Below are 19,156 nucleotides of genomic sequence, written 5' to 3' on the forward strand. Positions count from 1 at the left end.
TGATGCCTTTTAAGTACATTTCCAATACACTTGGGATGTTACAAAATTGTGCTGCGACTGTGTTTCGAATGCTCATAAAATCTCTTTTTGTATAATGTACTTAAGAACACTTAAAGTTTGAAAAAAGTTGTTCCATTTTAGCACACTAATTACACTCAAAGTATAGTCAAGTTGGTATTAAGTTGAACTTAATACATAATTCAATACACTTCATTACACTTGGATTTGACGAAAAAAGTACAAACTGTACTTAGTACACTTTCAAAAAGTATACTTTTAATAGTTTTTTTTTTTACCTGGGTACTGAATCACGTTGGTTTTCCTGCATTGTATTTCTTAAGAGCAGAGTAGGAAAAGGAGGAGTTAGAAACAGACCTTTTTAATTACATGAAATAAGTGGTAATGGGATGGGTTGACATGCCCCCTTAAGACCAACATACATAAAAAAGGTGGACCTCCTAGGCCCTACGGTTCTCCAGATATTCACAGAAAACTGTCTCCGGCCACCTACAGGCCAGTTGGTGTATAGTAACATAAATTAATTTATTGTGTGGCCCCCCATGAACGGAATTCCACAAAATTTGGCGTGCATACATAGGGTGTCATAATGATCCTACACTTCCAATTTCGTGCAGTTTTGACTATGTTAGGTCACAGATACCTTCAATTACAACACCTCATTTTTACTTTTTTGTGTTTAACTAGGTGGCGCTATACATGAAATGAGTGGTTATGGAATGGGTTGACATGGCCCCTTGAGATCAACATACAAAAAAAAAAAGGTCCTCCTAAACCCTACGGTTTTCGAGATATTCACAGAAAAATGTGTCTGCCCTACCCTCCTTTCGGGGGGTCCAGTCCAGCGGGGAGGCTACAGATCAAAACGAAAAACGATGGTTCCATGCTATCCATGTGGGGTTACATGCCCACCAAGTTTCGTGTACCCCGGTCTTTCAGTGTCCCGGGACTCATTGACGGAAATTTGGGCATGCAAAAAAGAAAAAAAAAAAAAAAAATCTGACTAAACCTATATGACCGCCGCTTCGCTTGCTGTCTCGCCACAGAGTGCATGTGAACGCAGATCCTGCTGTTGGTTGGTTGTTAAGAAATTATCATACCCACTCTTTCACTCACTCTTATCCTCTCTCACACACACTTTAGGCCCTAATTTAGCAATATAAATTGCATGGTCACTAGCAAATAGCGTAAATACATTTAGGGGTTTGCCCAGTCCACATTCGGGGTGGTTTTGTTATCAAACGTCAGGTGCCTGGCGCAAAAAGATGGCTCTTATGTTTCTTAATCAGTCATGGGTGTGTTTTGGGCTTAACATCCTTTAAAACAATGAGGAGGACATCTGTCATTCCCTTTAACAGCAAGCAGGGCAACTTCAAACAGCGCATCAGTAATTTGATAGTCAGCTGTGTATTTGAAGGAATCTGCTTGTACGAAAGACCGTATGGAACAGGTATTCCACTAAGCCATTCTTTACTAAAACCGAGTAGAGTATAGGCTACACACATCTGCACTAGTCTATTAATTGAACATATAGGCAAAGTGAAACTAACTTCACTGTGGTGCCATAGTCAACGACAAAACAGTTATACACAGTTAATTACTTTCAATATTGACTGACAATGGGTTACCAGCAAAAACATAGCCTGAAAAAAGCAAAACTTCCCCCTATAATGTTCGAATGACTGAATAAATAACCTAAGGACATTTATTCTTGCTTACATCTCGTGACAGTGACGTGTTTCATATGCGCCTTTCGCTATAGACCAGGCTTTTCTTGGTCAGTGGCGTAATTCTTTTTAGACGGTATAAGATAGCGATTTTTAGATCATGTGCCAGACCACACCTTATGTCAGTAATTGCCACACCCCTGGGCGCATTATTTAATAAAAGTGAAGTGTAAGATAGGAAAAAACTTTGCGTCAGAATAATAATACGCTTGGCGCCATGTTTTGCATCACGAAAATAGGGCCCTTTATCTCACTCTCTTTGAAAATAATGGGTATAGACTGAAATTGTATGAGAACTGAATTGAAATCAAATAGAACACACGTTTCTTCATTGATGTTATGAAATGATATTTGATATGGAATATGATGAATGACATGAATACATATCAAAATATCCAATTCAGTTTACCTTGATGCCTATTTTCTGTGTCAATTTCTTGTCCTATTGCTATAAACGTTTTATGGTCAATTGGTGTAACCAGTATTTTGTCTAAAATACTAATAATGTACAAAAAAATGTATATGGATAATGTTTTAATACTCTACTTTACTGTAATAATGGTTGTTTAAACCATTTTTACTCAAATGGTCAAAGAATAGACAGAAAACAAGATGTTTACAGCATATGGTCTTGCTCAGTACAATGAAAACCCCATATAATTTAAATTTAGAAATAAATATAATAAAACATATTCTCATAGGATATTACAAAATAAACTAATAATTTCATGAGAGCAATTGCATGAACTCTAGGAGGTGTGAAATATTAGATATTTGTCATTTTTGTGGTTACACCATTTGACAATTTAACAGGCTGTTAGTTCTATCTTTTGTTAAAAAATAGCATACATGTCATATTAAATAATATGAATACAACCGAAATACAAAGTATACACTTTAGCAAACCTCAGGCATGTTTTGTTTCTCATCTTACCAACCCTTATCTGTCACTGACCCTTAAAATGAGCTGACGTTAACCACTGCTACTGCCCTTTATTGACTGTTTCGGTCCAATTTGACCTGTCTGTTTTAACTGCTGTTATATTAACACAAAAAAACAATAAACATCACCAGACACTGCAAATTGATTTCTCAAAGGACATTTAATGTAAAGAAAACTTCATCAGAACATCAACACCTTATTCCCAGAACATGAATTGTGTGTTTGTGTGTGTTTATGTGTGTGTGTGTGTGTGTGTGTGTGTGGTGTGTTTGTGTGTTTGTGGTTGGGTGTGTGTATGAGGATTAGGGTTGGGTATCGTTTCAATTTGAACGATTCCGATTCCAATTCCGATTTCTTATTTCGATTCCGGTTCCTAACGATTCTCGATTCCGATTTTTTTTAAAGGCAGGGTCAAAAAAAGTTTAGGATATTTTAAATGAGCTAGCTAACCAACGGTCTTTCTCAGGGTATCTGCACATTTTCCAAGTGCAAATTTAAAGACTTTTAAAGACCTTTTCAAGACATCTAAATGAAAATTAAGACTATACCACGGCAAAAAGATATATAAGACTGTTTAATGCAATAGTTTTTTTTCCCTACTAATTTTAACCCCCACCCCATTTTGGATGTCTACAGAAGTTACCAAAAATATTTTGGCGAAAGAAAATAATTGTGTGTGAATTACCTTCACAGCTATAAATGCCCAATTTTAGGGTCTGGACTGCTTGCTTTTGAAGCTGGCTGTACTGTACATATTTGGTTTTGCTTACTGCTGAGGCTGTTCTTCACCTGTGTCTGTAGTAGCCTAGGGCTACTTGCCAAAGACATGTGCACTGGACTGGATTCCCTTAAATATTTTTTTCAAAGTTAACTAAGCTATTTACATATTTTAATAAGCCTACTTTATATAATTTACTATGTGCATCTATTGTCCATATGCAGCACAGCAAATTAAAGTTAATCCACTACTTTACATTTTGCATACCAGTTGTATCTAAACCAACCAAAGCTTGACTGAAACATTGTAAAACCATTGACTTGTTTTAAATTAATTAAGAGACAGGTCCTCTTCGCATGATCCTGCTGAAAACTGCTGGTTTCATCTCAAGCACGCACGTTATGAACGCACGTATTTTTATGTAGCAGTCGCCGACATTCAAAGCATATGCGGTTATATTTCACAACTTTTGCTAAGTAGGCCTAGCCTACTGGGAAACGCTGGCAAGCAAGCTGCTGGCAGATATTACAGGTAGGCTATTATAACTTAAGACAGATATTTTCTTCCCTAGGCTAGGCCAGCAACACACGCTGGAAAGATGCAAACAGATCAACTTAACATACCGGTATACAGTATTTCCTCCTGATTGCGAAGAACTGCACATAATTTCACCAGCAGTCTTCGCGTCCATAGTTTGTGAAACGATGCTGCGTCCGAGCAAAGACTTTAGATGCCAAGCGCAACTCCAAAAAGGAGAACAAATAAACGTCCGGCTTGAGGCTGCGCCGGACGCCGGACAGGGCTTTTAAAATCCATATGTCCGGCCTAAATTCGAACATATGGCCAACCTATCGCTAACTGGCTTACCAACTCTTTCTCCCGCTCATTCTACCGTAGGCTCCCTCATTCCACGTAGGCTACCCTGTCTATCTCTCAGGCCTCAGCTACACCACGAAAACGCCAGGCATATTATTTTGTACATAGGCCTACTGTATTATTACCGTTTTCACACCTTTAACCAAACCCGTGAAAAACATCTTCACTCTGCAACCACTACACTTCCTCCCGTAGCCTAATAGCCTATCACGTATACAATTGCGTTTTAAATACACGAAACTGGATGGAGACATCACTCGCTCTCTTGCACTCGCTGGCGGTCCCATACGCACATTTAATACCTCTCTTTCGAAAATTCAGTTGTAGCCTATTTAAGACTTTTTAAGGATCGATCCTCGGGAACCCTGCTTTCTGAATGAAATAGTCTGACCTTCTCCATGAATTTTAATTCTATTAACTATGCGCTTCTTCGTTGGTGTTCAGACGTTTCTTCTTCCTGTCGGCAGACTGGGAATCGAAAGTAGGAATCGAAATTTAAACTTTTGAACGATTCCGGGAAAATCGCAAAGATAGTCCCGGTTCCAACCAATACTCGATATTCGATACCCAAGCCTAATGAGGATGTCTTCCATCTGTTAGATGAAAATTATAGTCTTACCCATTAATTTCCTATATGGTGGTCACTTTTGACTGGAAACACCAGAAGTGTGACCAAGTTGAATAAACCACTCTCAATTCAATGAAAGTGGCCACAGTTAATTTTATATGTTCAAATGCCCATTGTGAAGGATAAGGCGCCAGGTTTTAAAAAAAAAACATCATTCGATTTTTACATCAAAATTTCAAAAGGCCATGGCTTGAAAGTGGTCAGAGATAAAGTCCTACTGTAAATGTGAAAATCATTGAGTATGAACAAAAGTTTATGAAAGGGGTAAATTTACACATCTAATTTGCATATTATGACGTCACTGGATGACAACCACCTCGAATTATGCACATTTCAGTAAATACTGGATGTTGAACATATATTTGAGCAGTTTTGCTTACTTTTTTGTCATTTCACCCACATAACACCTGAACAGGAAAGCAGTCACATGTAAACCAACAATAGTAAACTATTACTATTACCACAAACCTTATTCTACTATACAATAAAGTAGCCTGGTCAAATCAGTTTCTATCGCGGGTGACTTTGTAGTTCTTCAGAGCCCTATCTTTACTACCCCTGCTGTCTTTACTACGTCCATTACGGACACTATCATCACCTTTACCACTGGCACCTTCAGCTACGTTGGGCAGAGGGTCGACATGTGCGTGGTATGCTTAGTGAACACTGTCGGAAAGACGCAAATGACACACCTCCATTCACAGACGCAGCGTGACTAGACGATCGCTCATATTCTCCAAAAGGCAGATATTCTCCTTCAGAATCAGACTAGGTAAATAACAGACCCAAGACTTCATCACATGTTAACTTTTTCTTCAACATTTGGTGTATTTCTGCTTCAATTTGTGCAAAACTATGGCCTGCATTGCTTCCTTGTTATGGAGAAAATGCACGTCTTCTTATGTGTTTCTCGTGTGTAATCGCGTGTAATACCACGTCCATTACGGACACTATCATCACTATTACCACTGGCACCTACAGCTATGTTGGGCAGGGTCGAAATAAGCATTGTATGCTTAGTGAACACTGTCGGAAAGACGCAAATGACGCACCTCCATTCACAGACGCTACGTGACTATCACTGCCAATAGACGATTGATCATATCCTCCAAAATGCAGATTTTATCCTTTAGAATCAGAATAGATGAATAAAAGACCCGAGACTTCATCACACGTGAATTTTTTTTTTCAACATTTGGTGTATTTCTGCTTCAATTTGTGCAAAACTATGGCCCGCATCGCTTCCGCATCGCTTCCGCATCGCTTCCGCGTTATGGAGGAAATGCACGTCTTCTTCGTGTGTTTCTCGCGTGTGTTTCACATGCTTCCTGAAAACTTAAAAAAAAAAGGTTGAGCTTGAATCGAAGCTCTGGGTGTCTACCAACTAGTGGTCAAGAGTACAAATGAGATTTTACACTGTACTCGCGTCTATCGTCTGTTTTAATCAGTGACGTTGTTTGTCGCAATTTTGCGACTTTGGCGGGTAAAGGGAATCAGATGAGAAATGCAATATCTGTGGTTTAGGGAAGTTGTAAATCAGTGGACTGTTGGACTCATAAGTTAACATACTCTGGTCTATACTATCGCAAAGTTGAATTCGGTATTTTGCACGTTTATTTTTTTAAGCATTGCGCCCAGGGGTGTGGCAATTAACAACCTAGGGAGGGTGCGGTAACGCTTTAGAATAACATGTGCTTATTAGGTATTAACAGTGCATAATAAGCAGTTAACAATTCATTACTAACAGTTAGTTAACTGTTGTTATCCTTTAATAACATTAACTAACTGTTAGCATGCAGCTTGTAAGTGTTAATAAGCAGCCTTTTAAGTTACTTACAAGCATATTTGTTAACAGTTGTAAGTGTTAACAAGCAGCTTGTTAATGCTTGTCAATGGTGTATAAGACAAAGAGGTGGATAACTAATACGCTTATAAGACCTTTCTTACCTATTTGTAGTAAATTTTGCAGCCCCCCAATCTAAAGCGAGGACCATGTAGCCTATAGTTCCACAAGCCCAACCTTCTATCTCTTTATATACTGTATATTTCTATCTAGCTTGGTTTAGCTGTGAGAAATGCAACTTCAAAATTGTTGCAGTGAGCAGGAATTGAAACCCGGTCTCCCACATCAAAGAGTGCATCACTACCTATTGAGCTACACTACTTTTCATACACTGCTGATGAAATTGTTTATGTTGATTCTATATTCCGATGTACTATATCACACTAGCTATGCTTTTTAAAAATATGTTTCTGATGGAAAAGTGGTGTTTAATTAATGCATGTGTAACAGAGGTAGTTTTCCCTCTACCACGTTCTCTGCGTTGTGTTGTGTAGAATAAGAGACGCCACAACCGACCTGGTCTTTGACTCTTTTACTGAAATATAGGACAAAACAAACACATCAGACAGGGAGCGAGCAAGTCGCATCACAGCTCCTCTGCCTCAGGACAGTAGCAAAAGAGCCGTTCGCGCGGCCAGACTACGAGACACGCAGTTAACAGCGTTGCCACAAAAGTACACTGAAAAAAATGACATGCAAGAATTACTTAATTTTATTTAGGTAACCATTTGCACTCAATTTAATTTAGCTACATCCAGCCATATAGATTTAGTTGAATTTGCTTAATATTTTCTTGCAATTTAAGCTAAACTAAATAGAGTAGTTACAACTAAATCAAGCCAAGCAAACTCCAATCAAATATTTTGAGTAAAAATTAGTATTAGGTAACCATTTGCACACAATTTAATTTAGCTACATCCAGCCATATAGATTTAGTTGAATTTGCTTAATATTCTCTAATGCAAGAATTACTTAATTTTTTTTAGGTAACCATTTGCACTCAATTTAATTTAGCTACATCCAGCCATATATATTTAGTTGAATTTGCTTAATATTTGTATATAATTTCATTGGTAAAAATTAAGTTAAACTTCAAATTCAGGTTAAATAGTATTAACTTAAATCTCAAACAGAAATGGTATAACTGTCTTTATTAAAACAAATGTTCAACACAGAAACACACATATGAACACACATTGGGACCCTTTGCTTTAAAAAATAATAATTTTCCCGCTCTCAAACCAAAGCAAAAGCAAAGGCAGTAGTGCCAAAGAGAGAGAGTGTGTGCACCAAAAGAGAGAAAGAAAGATTCAATAAATGGTTGTGAACCTTTGACCAAAGCCAAACACCTTACCAGTGAGTGATTGTGTGTTTGTGTGTTTGTGTGTGCGTGCGCAAGTAAATGTGCTGAGATAGAATGAGAGAAAGAAAGTGAAAGAAAGAATGAGAGAAAGACAGTGAGAAAGAAAGAATGAGAGAAAGACAGTGAGAAAGAAAGAATGAGAGAAAGACAGTGAGAAAGAAAGAATGAGAGAAAGACAGTGAGAAAGAAAGAATGAGAGAAAGACAGTGAGAAAGAAAGAATGAGAGAAAGACAGTGAGAAAGAAAGGTTCACAACCATTTATTGAATCTTTCAAATCAAATCAATCATGACTGTGGCCCACTTGCCCATCTAATGATTTGGTTCTTAAGATTGAGAACCTTGGGTAGGAGCTTATCACCATCCATCTGAATGACAACTTTTTGCATGAATTTGTAATAGTATTGAAGAGTTCAACATTGATTCAATGTGTATATGACCCCTAGCTTCACCAAAGTCCTTTTAGGCAAGTCCCTGCACTCGGCAGCCATAATGCAATGCTTTTTTGGCACTCATCGGGCATCCTATTTGGCAGAAATGCGCGTGCGCAAGGCTTCACGACACCAACCTTACTCCAGCACAGAGTTCACAACACATGATTGGAGGATTTTTTGAGTGCTGTGTCTCCTCATTAGAAAGTCTCTGGCTTCACTGCACAGCCTTGTGCAACAGACCAAGGTTCCTCCAAAATGATGCCTCCATCCACAACGATGCCGATGTCCTCATGTTCCAAGGGGTGGTTTTCTCTTGACACCTCCTTGCCATGGATATCCTGTACAAAATTTAAAAAGCTGCTTTAGGATGACGCTTGAGAAAAGGTACGAGCTGGGAGCTGGCTTAAAGGTTTTTGGCTTAAAAATTGGCATAAAAATGCAATTTTTATTGCAATTTCAACATGCCCTTGGTTAGTGTTACTTACCATGTACATGTATGAGAGAATCATCATCTTCACCAAAATAAAGGCACGGGGTCTTGATGGCTGCCTCCCTCCTCAGATGTACAGTCTCTGTCTGTTCAGATACAGGGATATTAATTATTTTGTGAAAATACAATACTCTAAATAATAATAACCTCTATTTATAAAGCACTTTTAATACGGAAGATTCAGTTCAGAGTGCTTTGCAACAGATAACAGGCATTTGGCAAGCATTTCTTTCCCCTGTATTGGTTGAAACACACCCCATAATCACGTCCCAACGAAGCAGCACAAGACTTAAATTCTGACAGGAATTGAGTATAACGACATCAGGCTAATAAGTGAGTGTACCAGTTGGGGAAGGAACAATGTGAGCAACGGGAAAATGAGTGAGTGGGTAAATGTATGACGACTCATGTAGTCGTATCAACCCTGAGGAGTCCAGTTATAGTTAGACACAAAATTATAATGCCTCTATCTGTCGCTATGTTGTAATAAGGAACATAAGAGCAGTGTGTGAGTAGGGTGACTATAACTGATGGCAGTTGCAAATAGCAGAAACAGATCCAATGTGATCATTGTATGTAATATGTAAGAGAAGTAAACAATAATAGTAATACAAACTTACACCTTGCAAAATCCTCAAATGTTTGGTCATTTTATGTCCTTTAAACCTTCTTCTGGAACTTATGACCTTCTTCTTCTGGAAAACGGCGGTAACTGGACATCCAAGGTTACGCATCTTTGACCTGTAGCTTGCCTGAATACCCAAGCATCACAGGCATTTCCTGATCCAGTCATCAAGCAAGGACATTTCTCAATACCTGTAACTAAAGAGGATAGAAACACATTTATAATATAAATATAAAGTATACATTTATGAAATATACTTATTTAATACATACACAAATGGTACTAGTTAATCAAACGATTTTGACACTTCATTTAATTGACATTTGACACATTATCTTACAATCTACCAACAATAGCTACACAGCCCTGCTTGTTGGTCTGACTGTCCCCTTGAAGGGAAAACATTTCGAATTTCAACACCATGGAACAAATAAAATGTTCAACCAATATCTGCTTAACAGGTGCGTAGCATCAGCCTGTCCAGATCTTGCACTGCTGTTGAGTTTGAGAAATGCCACCACCACCACCATGCATATTCAGCGCTGGCGATGACATTATTGAGAAAATAGTGGTACTCCATTACTGACAGAATAAATAAACACGTTTCTAAACCTAGCGTAAATGTGGCTTTTGCCCAACATTGTCCGAGTTATGACCTGACCTAATCACTCACAAAACATGCGTCCTATTTCTTTCCTTTTTACATGTACCTTGGCCTGCATTCTGAGTCTCCAAACAAATGTATTTTGCAAACTCGGCATTGCTCAAGTTAAGTGTCAGTTGACTCCACAGGGGTCGGTGAAAACGTGTTTGGTCTGCTGCATAACGTGTTCGGTTAGCTAACTAGCAACGTTAAGGTCAACCATATTTCAGGCAAGATCTGTGTTCCAATTCAGTTAGCAGCTAATGTTAATTGTACAAACTTGGGTCCACTGAGTTTCAACGACCTAAATTGTCTAACATTAAGGTATATATTCATTTTGAAGTTATTCAATCAATTACGTCGAGGAGGTAATAAAAGTAAACTTTAAGATGAACTTGTTAGCCCAGTTAACATTATATTGGAGTAGAACTGCTAGGTAAAGTTAACTTTAGCTAGCTTGCTAGACGATTTCTTAAATATTCAAGAAAACAGCTCTATCGTGTCAAATAAGGCAATTAAAGACACTCCAAATTTCTAATGGTAAACTGACTGTCAAATGACGTTTAATAATATACCACTTACCGTTAAGTCAAAAGCGAAGATTTCAAGTGCAGATCTCTTCAAGCCAACGGAACCGTTTGCAAAATGGAGGACAATCATCTTTTGGCAGCCAAATAAACGCATGCGCAGCACCGCCTCTGAAGCAAACCCCTTTTTTTCTTGCAGATATTACTTAACTGAAATTAGTTTTTTGTAAAACACAAACAAATCTGAAGCAAACCCCTTTTTTTCTTGCAGATATTACTTATCTGAAATGAGTTTTTGCAAAACACAAACAAATTGAGTATATAAATACAGTTTCATTTAAGAAAAAATTACTACATGTCAAAATCACTTTTTTCAGTGTACATGTGAATAGACAATAACAAAAGTACATAAAACAAACATGGCATACCTGAAATATAGGACAAAACAAACACATCAGACAGGGAGCGAGCAAGTCGCATCACAGCTCCTGCCAATCAAACAGGTAAACCACGTTTAAATGCATTCAGTCAATTCACCAGTGTGAAGGTCTGTAAGCTAACTAGTTAACGTCGCTACACCTGCAGCCACGTCAGCAGACTGTGAACTGAGATAATGTGCATTGTGTAACGAGCTAACATAAAAACAGTGATTAAACAAACATAACTCGTATATAAGGTGTGCAACACCAGAAAACAGTTCTATGTGAAAATGCACCATACAAGTAACCATAAAAGCATAAATAAAAGATATGATGTATTGTATGCAAGACTCCACATACCTCTGCCTCAGGACAGTAGCAAAAGAGGCAGAGGAGGGGGCTACATGAACACTTAAGGGGTCTTCAGCGTGGGAACCGACCCCTGCCACACCCAAGCCACACCCCCCTACAACCTACTGTACCTCAGAGGCGTGGGAAACTACAGTAGAAGTTGTAGAAACGATGGGGGAATTCAGGGAAGCCTAATTAACCCTGCTACACAGAAACAGACCACGAATGTTCGCCTCTGTTCAAGGCAAACTGAAACATGTTTCAAATCGATCACAAACGTTCGCCTATGTTTGCAACTTTGAACCAGAGCTTTGAACGCACCCACTTATCGTCTTTAAGCCTCAGTTGCTAGGTAACCAACTATATACAAAGCAAAGATTCTAAAGCGGAGCACTGCTCTAGAATCTTTGATACCAAGCTGGCATATCTTTAGACTGCTTGTCACTCCCCGATGTGAGTCGCTACCGGATGTGAGTCGCGCATGCGTCACTTTGCTACTTTGCGACTACCAGTGCTGTTAGCCACAGAATAATGACATTAGCCTACACAGCAGTAATGTATTATTTAGCGTAAGGCATCACATTTTCAAGTAGGCCTAAGTAGGCCTAAGTAAGCAATCAAGTACAACAAAGGCTGTCACTTGAATGGTGTTTGCTAACGTTAGCAATCAAACAATCTTAGATAGCTAAAACGTTTTTGAAACAGAAAAGTTATTATTTTATGGATTTCAGTCGGATCCCTTGGCGTTATGCCGTAAAAAATATCAATCTGAGCATGCGTGACTCACATCGGGTAGCGACTCACATCGGGAAGTGACACTGCTGACAAACTGTTTTATGCGTTCACTGAACAAAGATTATGGAAATTAAACACCACTTTTCCATCAGAAACATATTTATAAAAAGCATAGCTAGTATGATATAGAACATCGGAATATAGAATCAAAATGAACATTTTCATCAGAGAATTAGGAACAGTAGTAGTAGTAACAAGTAGGGATGCACTCTTTGACGTGGGAGACCGGGGTTCGATTCCTGCTCACTGCAACAATTTTGAAGGTGCATTTCTCACAGCTAAACCAAGCTAGATAGAGATATTCAGTATATAAAGAGATAGAAGGTTGGGCTTGTGGAACTATAGGCTACATGGTCCTCGCTTTAGATTGGGGGGCTGCAAAATTTACTACAAATAGGTAAGAAAGGTCTTATAAGCGTATTAGTTATTCACCTCTTTGTCTTATACACCATTGACAAGCATTAACAAGCTGCTTGTTAACACTTACAACTGTTAACAAATATGCTTGTAAGTAACTTAAAAGGCTGCTTATTAACACTTACAAGCTGCATGCTAACAGTTAGTTAATGTTATTAAAGGATAACAACGGTTAACTAACTGTTAGTAATGAATTGTTAACTGCTTATTATGCACTGTTAATACCTAATAAGCACATGTTATTCTAAAGCGTTACCGAGGGTCCTAGCACGTTGTCTAAAAATCGCTATCATACACCACCTAAACCTGGTCAGAAGTCAATGGCGAGTTGTTCATATGCTATTTTAAGAGCGCATGTCAACAGTCATATTGGCAGGTGCATGCACCATCCTTCTATCATTCATGAACGCACACCAGCGCACATCCATGCAAAGCATTACAAATTGCACGTTTACAATGGGAAACATAATTAGAATAAAGATATTACGAAATACTGTACATCTCATGATGAGTAGTTATTCACCATCATTTGCAAATTGGTAATGACGGTTAAAAGTGATTAGGGGAGAGGCGAGAGACACGTATGGAGCACAGCTGAAGACGCAGTCACGAGATATAAGCTCCTCTGCAAGATAAATGTTGTTTTATTCAGTCATTTGAGCAATATTGGGGTAAGTGTTGCTTTTTCCAGCCTATGTTTTCGGTGGTAAACCATTCTCAGTCAATAGTGAAAGTAACTGCATATAACTGTCTTGTCGTTGACTGACTCCTTGGTGAAGTTAGTTTCACTTTGCCAATGAGTTCAAATAATAGACGAGTGGAAATGTGTGAAGGCTATGCTAGGTTTTAGTAAAGCATGGTTTAAGAATGACTATTCCATACGGTCTCGCAAGCAGCCTCCTTCAAATGCGCCGTTGAATGCCAAAATACCGATGCATTTATTTGACATATCACGCTTTGCGCCGTTAAAGGGAATATGCCATTCTCATTGGTTTAAAATGATGTTACGCCCCAAACATACCCGTATGACTGATTAAAAAACCTAGGAACACCTTGTTGCGTCATGCGCTCCACTTTTGATAACGAAACCCCTCCCAATGTGAACTGGACATCCTACTAAATTTGAATAGACTTTTGACGAGTGACGATGCGCTTTAGAATGTTATGATAGGACCCATTGTCTGTTTCATTAAAAAATACAGTACATACTCTGGTCTATACTGTGTCTGTTTCATTAAAAAATACAGTACATACTCTGGTCTATACTGTGTCTGTTTCTTTAAAAAATACAGTACATACTCTGGTCTATACTGTGTCTGTTTCATTAAAAAATACAGTACATACTCTGGTCTATACTGTGTCCGTTTCATTAAAAAATACTGTTGGAGGTACTTTGCAATGCATTAGGGAAGTTGTAAATCGGTCAGATTTGACCTGAAGAGCATTAAAATACTGTTGGACTCATAAGTACATAGCCTGGAAACCAGACTCCATAGGCGTACGTTTATTTCCGGGTGGGAGGGCACAGTTTAAAATCATTGGAGTTCCTTTGAACCGCTTTGAACCAATCACTAATAACCGGCGTTTCGTCATACAGAGAAGTTTCTCTGCAGCACGCCCATAACAAGCACGGGTGCATCTTATCAGCAAACAATCACACGTTTCATCTGCGTAACTCTCGCCAAAATGCATCATATAGTGTTTTGTGAATGTACCCAAGTCAAACTTTCATGAAAATGCATAAGTACATCCAAAGCGCCACTTTTAAGCTTGTTTGCATTGTCGTTTTCGGGTGAAATGACCTTTTGAATGGGATTAGGGCCACTACTTTTTTTGATACAATCGCGTCAAAATATTTTTCAAACATCAAAGTTTAAAATTATGTCGAGCCTTCTTAGCAGGGCCGGCCCGAGGCATAAGCGAACTAAGCGGCTGCTTGGGGTCTCCTGGCCACCAGGGGGCCCCCAATCGAGTTTCTTTTTTTTTTTTTTACATAATAAATAACGTAAACAAGTGACATCAATGAATGAATAAATGAAACAATTATCATTCAAATCAAGAAAATTATGATTTCATGATCAATATGCCTGCCTACTGCTACTGTGTCTGCCAGCCTTTGAGTCACACGCATAAAGTAGACACCTCGGGTGCATATACAATTCGTGCAGACACTGCATCAAGTTCAACAATCGGAAGAGACGGTAATGTTAAGACAAGTCACAAAAAAGGACGTATCCCTCTGGTGCTGAAAACAGAACGAAGAAAATGACAGAGGAGGAGAAAAACGAGCAAGATACAGGTATGTTTGCATGATTATTTACAGTATGTTTTGTGCTTGAGGTAGCTAGCTAGCTGTCATGATCTAATATAAGCCATCACCAGAGCTAAATCTCCGCCATCAACAGAGAAATGTCTCCCATTAATATATATTTATCTAGATGTATTTCAGATGTCAAGGATATTGGGATTGTTTTGGATGTTCAAGCATGTACCCTAGCTCTAGGTGGGCTTATTATGTCGTAAATTAAAGTTAGCTAGCTGACTGAAGTGGACATTAGCACTACAGTAGCTACATGAAAACGTAGCTGAAGGCAAATTTACCACAGAGGGATTGTTTCTGATTTCGCACCTGAAAGTGTTGATAGTTTATTACTGCTCTATAATATGTGACATAGTGGTAAGTCTGATAGCAACAACAGACTAAGCCCAGGCTCCCAGTCCCAACCCAACCCACTGACTAGCGCGACTCTGGGCATCGGTAATGTTCCAGCTTCATAGGCAAAGATGGAACAGTATGTGCGATCTGCTCTAAGATCTTTGGAGAGAGATGGTAGTGTTTGAGAAAATATACCATGTTGGGTGGGGAGACTTCTGTGATGAAAATAAACTTACATTTGATTAAGATAGTGGCAAGTGATGTAGCGGTGCTACCCTAATATTTAGGCTGCAGTAGATCACCATGTTAAGCGTTCACCATACTGCACACTGCAAAAACTGCTTATCTAACAAAATCTCACCAGGTGTTATAAATCTTATATCAAGATAAAAAAACTAGATGGTATTGTTTTCAGTATAAAGAGACTTACCTAGCGCTTCCTTGTGAAAACATTTGACTTAATTTAAAAAAAGTTTGACTTATTTTAAGACATCTCATCCTGAAAACAAGCAAATTTGGCTGCCAGTGCGTTAAGCAAATGTGTCCTAAAAACAAGCAAATTTGGCTGCCAGTGCGTTGAGCAAATTTGTCTTGATAAGACTCCTTAAAATAAGTCAAAATCTTCTTAAATTAAGTCAAAATGTTCTTTTGAGAGGGCGCTAGGTAAGTCTTTTCATACTAAAAACAATACCAAATAGATAATATAAGATTAATAACACTTGGTTAGATTTCATTTTTTGCAGTGCAATTAAGTATACTCTTTTGATTATGCCTCATTTGCCAATAGAATATTAATTGTTACATGTGGAATTGCTTGTTATTTGAGTGTAAGTAATGATAGCAAAATAAACTCATTCTGCTCGATCAACTTTTTTTTTTTCAGAGACACTGTTGAAGTCCTTTGGAGCACATCTCTACCTCTACGTAACTCTACCTACCAGAAGGTGAGGTTTTCTTGATGGCAAATGGTTACATAGCCTGTTAATATGACACGACACATTTAACATAGTTTTTTTTTTTATTTATTTATGTATTTATTTAATCATTGCAGGTTCGTCCACTGCAGAGTTGCAGATGCCTAAAAACCAGGAACGAAGTAGGGATAATTATCTATTTTTTGGGACATTTTATTTTTGATTATTAATGTTTGTCTATTTTGTTTTTATTTTGTAGTTGAAAATTGCTCATTTAATGCACATTTGCGGATTTGTTCAGCAAATCTGTTGAAAAACAAGTCATTAAACTGATGTACTTGTTTACAACAAATACAAATGCTGTTGTATTTTGTTATTTGTCAATTCAACTTCAGTAAACCACCCTTAGTGCTTCACTTTGAATATGAATGTTTCAAATAAATCTGTGATTTTAGTACCCTCTAAGATTAAAAGGTGACAGGGTTGGTGTAAATAACAACTATATTAATACATTGGTTTACCAAGCACATGGGGCCAGAAGTCTAGATTGGAGCCCCAAAACATTTTTGGCATGTGAGCAAGGATGGATTACTGAATGAGCCTACCGAGCCCAAGAGGTCAAGGGACCCTGAACCCCAAGTAGTTGTGTGAATTCACTACCAATAAGTCAAAAAGCAAAAGGCTATGAATCTGAACAAATTTAGGTACTGCCCTTCTCCAGCTGACCATCCCAAAAATGCACCAGAATACAGGAAATCACATCTAACCCCCCCCCACACACACACACACACACCCGTTTGTACCCACATTTGCACAAACAGGGTAGGGGGAGAGGGTCCTTATGCATCTGTGTCCAGGGGGACAGTAGTTCATAATCAGTCGCTGTATTAATAAATAACCTCACTGTATTAATTTATAATATGACATTATAGTGTGAAGTTGTCAATTATCGCCAAGCACAGGTGACTGCGTTGCGGGAGGGGGCCCTCAAATCAAATTCTGCTTAGGGCCCCTAAAAGGCTTGGGCCGGCACTGCTTCTTAGTGTTTGAAAAATAGCGATTTGACGCGACCATGTAGCCTACTAAACTACAGTTTGACTCGGGTATGTTCGTAACCTTTTTAAGTGACAAAATCTATGACTAAAGTTTAGCTGACGATATAACATCCTACTCCACTGTGACTTTGTTCGTGACACTCTTGTTAATAGACTAAACTATTAGTCACATTTGCTCAAAGAAGTATAAGCCCTTTTCGATCCCTACGTTGATGTATTCCAAGCGATCTGCTTCGGGGGTGGGGGCGTAGTAATTGAAACACCATGCCAGGGTACGTAATCGCTCTCAGGGACGCCCTCTGTTTGGTCGCTGGTTGGTCCAAAATTGTTAAGGCGGAGTCGGCTGCCCAACTGCCGAAGTAAACGAGCGTGAATCAACCTATTCCAGACGGAGTACTGTAGGGAAAAGAAATCGACCGGAAGTACGTAGACAGGCCAAGGCCAGGCTAATAAGTACTCTGGTCTAAACTTATACTGTGTACTGTTGGACTCATGAGTTTACATACAGAGTCAACAAGTTCCGCAGGCCTTCTCCCCCTTTATTTACTAGGCTCTCCCCCTCGTTCTGCCATTGTCCGATAGCAGTCTGCTGGACAACTGAACAGAACAGCAGGATGCTACACATTATCCAGAAAAGCCGGTTTCAGAACGAGTCAGAACGTACCGGAGTCATCTCAATCAAATCTCTCCATGATCTGACAAAGGTCATGCACAGTCCTGCTCAGTCATGCATGCCACAAAATTTTCAGCGCTATTATACGGCAGTAGCCTACGGAGGAGAAAAGGCCTGTGAGCTAAAGCAATTGTTTTTCAGTCCTTGAACAATCATGCAAGAACCGTATTTGACGAACATGGAATGGCCACAGAACTTTTGCAAAGATATATTTCCATTGGCTACACCAGACGAGCAAGTTTCCCCCCCCCTTTACTGTCTATGCGTGCAAGCAGCGTGTATGCGCTCCGCATCTGTTGTTGTTTAAAGATTGAATGGGAAACGGATTTGGAGCCAAAGGCTAAAATTTAACGCAGCTACAATTTGTAAGGTATCACCAATATCAATTTAATGTTACAGATGTATGGCTACATACATTCTTAAAATGGTTCTGGTCTAGACTTAAATATCTATTGAAAACTTCACAATGGAGCGTGTTTTTAGAGCGTGATCTGCAGGCGACCTGTTGGCTATTTTTAGAAGGTGCGCTGGGGGCGCCTCATAGCCGTCCCGTGGGCTACCTGGTGCCCGCGGGCACCGTGTTGGAGACCACTGCTCTAGAACCTATATAGTACTTGTCAGGCCTCTAGCGCCATCCGCTGGCCGGATGGTATTGTAACATCTCTCTTTACATAACAATTGAAGATGTCTACCAACTTTATAACTGTATCTCTGGCTATTATTAGAACAAGCCTGGTTAACATGAACATGTAATTGGAAACTCACATTCAGAATACAACAATTCATGTGTATCTTACACTGGTGTAACATATCAACTTATCATCAGAGGATGCTGGTATGTTCTATTTACGAAACACTTTTTCAATACTCAACCCTCCTCAGTGTCCCCACTGTTCCTGTCATTCTCAGGGCACATAGTCTTTGTATCTCAAGGGTTTCCGTATGTTCGATCTGGTCCTAGTGTGCAGTCCTTCTGTGCCCTGTGAACCCTCTGTTACCGCTGCCCCCTCTGCAACTTGTTGTTCTGTTTCAGAGGAAGGCTC

At 39.0% G+C, this 19,156-nt stretch overlaps 1 long non-coding RNA gene across 2 annotated transcripts; it reads right to left on the bottom strand.

The window, feature by feature from the left end:
- Positions 1-7,889: 7,889 nt before the first annotated feature.
- Positions 7,890-11,198, bottom strand: LOC143137598 (uncharacterized). Of its 2 annotated transcripts, XR_012990031.1 has the most exons (4): positions 10,889-11,198; positions 9,659-9,860; positions 9,034-9,124; positions 7,890-8,886 (listed from the first exon to the last, which is right to left on the bottom strand). It is a non-coding gene; the product is annotated as an uncharacterized LOC143137598 (long non-coding RNA). The 2 variants fall into 2 exon arrangements; XR_012990029.1 differs by lacking the exon at positions 10,889-11,198 and having other exon boundaries at positions 9,659-10,854.
- Between the last annotated feature and the right edge of the window lie 7,958 nt (positions 11,199-19,156).

Source organism: Alosa pseudoharengus, unplaced genomic scaffold (assembly GCF_046254945.1).
Source record: "Alosa pseudoharengus isolate Yale_2024_CS ecotype anadromous, Long Island Sound unplaced genomic scaffold, YU_APseudo_1.1 YU_APseudo_1.1_scf_1, whole genome shotgun sequence".
NCBI classification, from domain to species: domain Eukaryota; kingdom Metazoa; phylum Chordata; class Actinopteri; order Clupeiformes; family Clupeidae; genus Alosa; species Alosa pseudoharengus.